The sequence below is a fragment of the Oryctolagus cuniculus genome, chromosome 20 (assembly GCF_051225735.1).
Source record: "Oryctolagus cuniculus isolate XC-2025 breed Fujian yellow rabbit chromosome 20, ASM5122573v1, whole genome shotgun sequence".
Classification (NCBI taxonomy): domain Eukaryota; kingdom Metazoa; phylum Chordata; class Mammalia; order Lagomorpha; family Leporidae; genus Oryctolagus; species Oryctolagus cuniculus.
Window position 1 is genome coordinate 54,657,550 of NC_142886.1, and position 6,226 is coordinate 54,663,775.

General features: G+C 46.7%; 1 pseudogene; it reads right to left on the minus strand.

Annotated features, from left to right (window-relative positions):
• Positions 1-2,946: 2,946 nt before the first annotated feature.
• LOC138847238 (immunoglobulin heavy variable 3-23 pseudogene) lies at positions 2,947-3,409 on the minus strand (annotated as a pseudogene).
• Between the last annotated feature and the right edge of the window lie 2,817 nt (positions 3,410-6,226).

Genomic DNA, 6,226 nt, shown 5'->3' on the forward strand with positions numbered 1-6,226 from the left:
GGAGGATTAGCCTAGTGAGCCACAGCGCTCTCCAGTCTTCCCTGTTCTGTAACCATGACTCTGAGATTAGCTCAAGCACTGGGTAGAAGTCACTGTGTCACAATTCACCCGCAGTCCTGCGTTTGGGTAATGCAGCTTTGTTCACAATAGTTCAGTCTACAAAGAACAAGTGTGGATAAAACAGTGAATGGATTCTTTCACATTTAGACAAAGAATATTATTCAGTATTAAGAAGGAGGTTGTTCTGTCATTAGGAAATGTGGGTCATCCTGGAGCATACATACTAAAAGAAATGATCCAGGTACATGTGGACACACAGTATGTGACATTAGTTATACATGCAGTGCACAAGCTTGAACTCACAGAGGTAGGCAGTGCAATGGTGAAAACTGTCTACCATGATCCAAGTCAGGCTCCTGAATTTAGGCTGAGCCATCCCCAGCCTTTGCAGCCATTCAGGAAGTTAACCAGTGGATGGAATTCTCCCTCCATTTGTTGATCTCTTCCTCTCTTGCTATAACACTGTTTTTAAAATAAAATAAACAGAGACTTAAAATAAATTGAAGATTAATTATACATATGATTAGGAGCCTGTTTCCTAATGTTGAATGATCTCAAGCAACTGAAACCCAAGGGAAGAAATCAATTGTGTACATGCAGTGATGATAAGGTGGAGACAGGAGCAGCACTGGAGTGAGCCTGTGGGATTCCTTCCTCCTGTATCAGGATGCTTAGTGCTGTGTACTAGTTTGGTTCCAGTGTGATATTCCTGCCTGAGCACACTCTGGGAGGCCATAGGTGAAGTTCCAAGTACTCCCACGTGGGAGCCCTGGACAGAATTCTAAGCACCTGGCTGTCAGCTGACCCAGCTGAATCTTTTGTAGCCATTGGGGAAGTGATGCAGGAATTAGAAGATCACTGTCAGTCTCAGTCTCTCTGTGGTTTTGTACAAATACATAAAGACAAGTTCTCAAATAAAATGATAAATTTTAAAATTTATATAATATCTATAAATTATTAAAAGAAGATATATAGGCAAACATATAAAATACTATAAATCTGTGACCATCATGTATGTCCATGTTGGAAGCACAATGAGACATCGCATCGCCCCAGTTAGAATGGCTATTATCAGACATACCAGAGCTGACATGTTTTATGGAGGTAGAGAGAGATGATAACCCTGGTACAAGTCTGTGTCACGTTAATTAGTAAAACCGTATGGAAAAGCATCAAAAACTAGAAATAGAATTATTACATGATCTTCAAGCACCATTGCATGGTACATGAATATGAAATCCCAGGGAGGTGTCCATGGGATCTGCAGTCAGTGTGGCAAACACCTCTGCAGTTCCTTGTTCATTTAAAGCACCGTCATTCAAAAGAGTTCACACATATGATCCAGTGACATCTCATGGAAGAAAGAATGGAAAATGAAGAAATGGACAAAGTTACATTTTAAAAGGAAGTTTATAAGCAGTACAGAGTAAGAAATTCTGTAATTTTGGACAACTTGGATGACCCTGGAGAATAATGTGCCTAGGATAATATGTCAGTAAAAGTACACTCTGCTAACCATCCAGGCCAGGAAGACATATAATATGTGATGCTACCTACATGGGATAAAAGGATGAACAATGGCCAGTCATGAATATTCAGATCTCTGCATACTGGTGTTGTGTTTGCCAATGTTTTATGGAGATGATAAAAAAAGGCAGTGCACTCAGGCTTGGCAGCTGGAACCCAGGAGCTTGGAACTGCATCAGTGTTCCCACCTTGGTGATGGGGCCTCATAACAGATCCATCATCTACTGTCTTCCAGGGTGCATTGTCAGTACAAGTATGGGAAAGCGTGTAAATGGGCTCCATCCAGCACTCTGATATGAGCCTGGGTGACTCCCTCTGTAATATTAATGAAAGACTCCAAATGGATTGACATTTGGAGCATAGACGTGGAGTAAAGAGCAGGGACTCTGGACACATGATCTCTGGGACTGGCTCTTCCTGCAGCTGTGATTCAGCCTCCGGACACTGGTCATCATGCTGGAGCCACAGACACAGCTCCCCGTGATGTGGACTCCAGCCCCAGAGTGCACAGCCACTGTGTGTCCCACTTTCTGCTCTCCCTGAACCATACAGGTGCAGGTGGTCTCACGACACTGGAGCAAAACTAGACCAGCTGGAAGTGCACACCCAACACTTTCCATTCAGTTATGACCTTGACTGCTGATGTCCAGTGTTTTTCCCTCCTGAGTCCAGGCAGGGAGCCCCACAGGAGGGTCCCAGGACCTAGAGGATGAGGAAGTCCCTGTAGGCTTCCCAGGTGCCTGCAGAATCTCAGCCTGAGACACAACTGAGCTGCAAGTATATTCCTGAGTGCTGTGACATTCACACAGGGACCACAGACTGTTTCAGGATTAAAGGAAAATGGAGATCGGGTATAAAGTCTGTTAGAATTGATGCAGAACACTCACAGTTTAAAATAAGACGGTTGGTTCAGTTCAGCACAGTCGCTCGTTTTGAAAGGAGAGAGATACTTAAATAGCAGATTTTTAAACTCAAACCCTGGCTCAGCTATTGCTGGATTGAAAGGGAAAGGTAAAATTGCCCTAACGTCGGTAGTGTCCTAAGAACTCTGTCCTGACTCAGGCTGGACAACACTCACGAGGTCCCCAGATTGTCCTACATCTCTGATACTGGAGACCACTGAACCTAAATTCGTTCATGTAGGCCTTCTCCTGTCACATCAGAGAGTCAGTACAGGGTCAGAATCATCAAAGAAGAATTCTTCCCTCAAAACTGTTGCAGGAGAGGAAACCCCAATTCCCTGACAGGAAACCAGGGCTTGGGCTCCTTCTGCACCTGTGCATGACCAGAATCTGCACTCAGTGTGTCTTGTGCGCCCCCTGCAGGGAGGTTTGTGTCTGGGCTCAGCCTGAGTGCCCTTCATGTGTCTCTCAAACAGAAATAGGCGGCCGTGTCCGCGGCAGTCAGACTAGTCATTTTCAGAGACACCGTGTTCTCCTTGGTGTTTCTGGAGATGGTGAATCGGCCATTCACCCAGCTCGTGTACCATGTGCTACCACTACCAGTATTAATGTATGCGATCCACTCCAACCCCTTCCCTGGAGCCTGGCGGACCCAGCACATCGCGTAGTTGTCACTGAATATGAATGCGGCGGCTTTGCAGGAGAGTTTCAGGGATCCCCCAGGCTTGAACAGGCCTCCCCCGGACTCCTCCACCGACTGACACTGCACACCTGCAAATACAGACGTCCTGGTCAGGAAGCTATCGCTCACACTCTCTGGGTCTCTCACTCAAGTCCTCTCCCAGACTCAGTGCCCCGCGTTCCCCATCATTACCTTTGAGCACAGCGACCAGGAGAAGCCAGCGCAGCCCAGTCTCCATGGTGAGCGTCTGTGTTGAGTGCGATCACTGAGTGGACACCTGGGAGTCCTGGGGCTGGAGCTCCTGTGCCAGAGCTGCAGGGTGAGGGCTGGGCTAGTTTTCATGGGTAGAGGGAGGCCCTATTTGCATGTGCTCCCCCTATATAGCTGGCATGGGTTAGACGTCTCAGACAGGACAGTGCCCAGGGCAGACATAGTGTCCTTGGTGTGTAGTTGATGGCTGTGATGATTCAGATCATATGAATTTTTATGTTATCAAAATTTTAAATAGTTAAAGGCAAATACCTTGTTTCATCTTAATTCAGTGTGTATCCTTAATATCCAGTGTTAGCAATATCATGTCCCTCATTTATTTAAATAACCACTAGTTCCTTATAATCTATATAAAGACATTGGGACAGTGATAGAGAGAGAAGGGGTGAGAGATACAGAAATGTAGTGATGGACAGAAAAAGTGACAATGGGAGAATTCTGCCTTTGGGTCGAGAATCCCAAACATCCCAAAGTCTGCAACATCTAGGACTTAATCCTTCTAATACCTGAAGCAGAAAAAAGTTTCTGTGTTTCCCAGGTCCCTTGTAGGGGCTCATTTGCTCTTAGCATCATCCACAGTTTCCCATGATGCGTTACCAGGAAAAAGTGTGGGAAGCCGTGAGGCTGGGCTCAAGCAGCACTCTGATGGGAACACGGGTGGGGACTTTGCCAAATTTGTCGTAGTGCCTGCTGCCCACTTTTAAACAGATGAAGGACTGCAAGTGGATTCATTTAAGGTTAACTATATTTTGTTTCTTATTCAACCATTGTATTAGTTTAAAACTGTTCCTGGGCTGGCGCCGCGGCTCACTAGGCTAATCATCCACAATGGGGTGCCAGCACACCGGGTTCTAGTTGATCCAGGCACCGGATTCTGTCCTGGTTGCCCCTCTTCCAGGCCAGCTCTCTGCTGTGGCCAGGGAGTGCAGTGGAGGATGGCCCAAGGGCTTGGGCTCTGCACCCCATGGGAGAAGCACCTGGCTCCTGCCATCGGATCACCACAGTGGGCCGGCCGCAGCGCACCGGCCGCGGCGGCCATTGGAGGGTGAACCAATGGCAAAGGAAGACCTTTCTCTCTGTCTCTCCATCTCTCTCACTGTCCACTCTGCCTGTCAAAAAAAAAAAAAAAACTATTCCTGAACACAGAACACTGTACGTGGTAGTGGGGTGTAGTGTGCTATTGGAATCTGTGTGTTGTAGAAAAGGGCACAGATCAACTCAGTGTCAGGCACATTTCTACCTCCTTTCCATCACTCTGTGTTAGGAGGCCTGGAGACATCAGTTCTAGTTATTGGTGGAACCTGTCATGGGTTGTAGTGAACTGAGTCAGCCCACAGTTGTGTCTACAGAATTATTCCTTCCTGTGAGTGGTGCTTTTGGCCCTGGTAGCAGTCGCCCTGTGTCCCCCTCTTCCCTGTTCTGTAACCATGACTCTGAGTTCAGGTCAAACACTGGGTAGAAGTCACTGTGTCACAATTCACCCTCAGTCCTGCGTTCAGGTTGCAGCTGTGTTCACAGTAGTTTAGTCTACAATAAAGAAAGTGTGCATAGAACAGTGAATGGATTCTTTCCCATTTGGACATGGAATATTATTCAGTATTGAGAAGGAGGTTGTTCTGTCATTAGGAAACGTGGGTCAGCCTGGAGCATAATGTGCTAACAGAAATAATCCAGGTAGATGTGGACACATAGTATGTGAAATTAGTTATACGTGCAGTCCACAAGCTTATTCTCACAGAGGGAGAAGTGCAATGGTGATCACTGTCTACCATGACCAAGTGTTTGTCCCCTTCCAGCCCTGTGGGAAACTGGAGGAAATTCCAAGCTCCTGGTTTCCGGCTCAGCCTTGCCAGCCTTTGCAGCCATTCACGAAGTGAACCAGTGGACGGAAGCCTCACTCTCCATCTGTTGGTCTCTTCTTCTCTTGATATAACACTGTCTCTAAAATAAAATACTTAAAATAAATTGAAGATTAATTATACATATGATTAGGAGCCTATTTCCTAATGTTGAATGATCTCAAGCAACTGAATCCCAAGGGAAGAAATTAATTGTGTACATGCAGTGATGATAAGGTGGTGACAGGAGCAGCACTGGAGTGAGCCTGTGGGATTGTTGCCTCCCGTGTCAGGATGCTGAGTGCTGTGTCCTAGTTTGGTTCCAGTGTCATATTCCTGCGTAAGCCCCTCTGGGAGGCAGTAGGTGAAGTTCCAAATACTCCCATTTAGACAGCTGGACAGAATTCCAAGCACCTGGCTGTCACCTGACCCAGCTGAATCTTTTGTAGCCATCGGGGAAGTGACCAGGAGTTAGAAGATCACTGTCAGTCTCAGTCTCTTTGCCTTTTTGGAAACACATGTGTGGGGCTCCATGGGATGCACAGCCATGGAGCCCCCACGTCAAGGTCGGTCTGATAGCTGTTGCTGTGTCTTTATCACAAGGCGAATGTTGCTAGTTTCAGTTAGGGCAATGCTTTCCCACGGTTGGGACTTTCCAGAGGAGTTGAGAATGTTGTAAACAACAAGATGGCGCTGAGGACTGTGCGGTGAGCCTGCCTGCTGTGTGACACCTCATCTGATTGGCCCGAGGACGCGTGCACAATGCGTGAACAGACAGCAGATTGGAGTGTTCCGTGCATGGACTTGAGCCCGCTTGCAATTGGCCAGATTTTGTATATAAGCTCTGTGCTGAGGAAGGAGGGGGCTTTTCTGTCCACTCTCCTCCCTTCATTCTTTCTCTGTCGCTGTTATTTTCTCATTAAAAGTCTACTGAAAACCGATAAGTT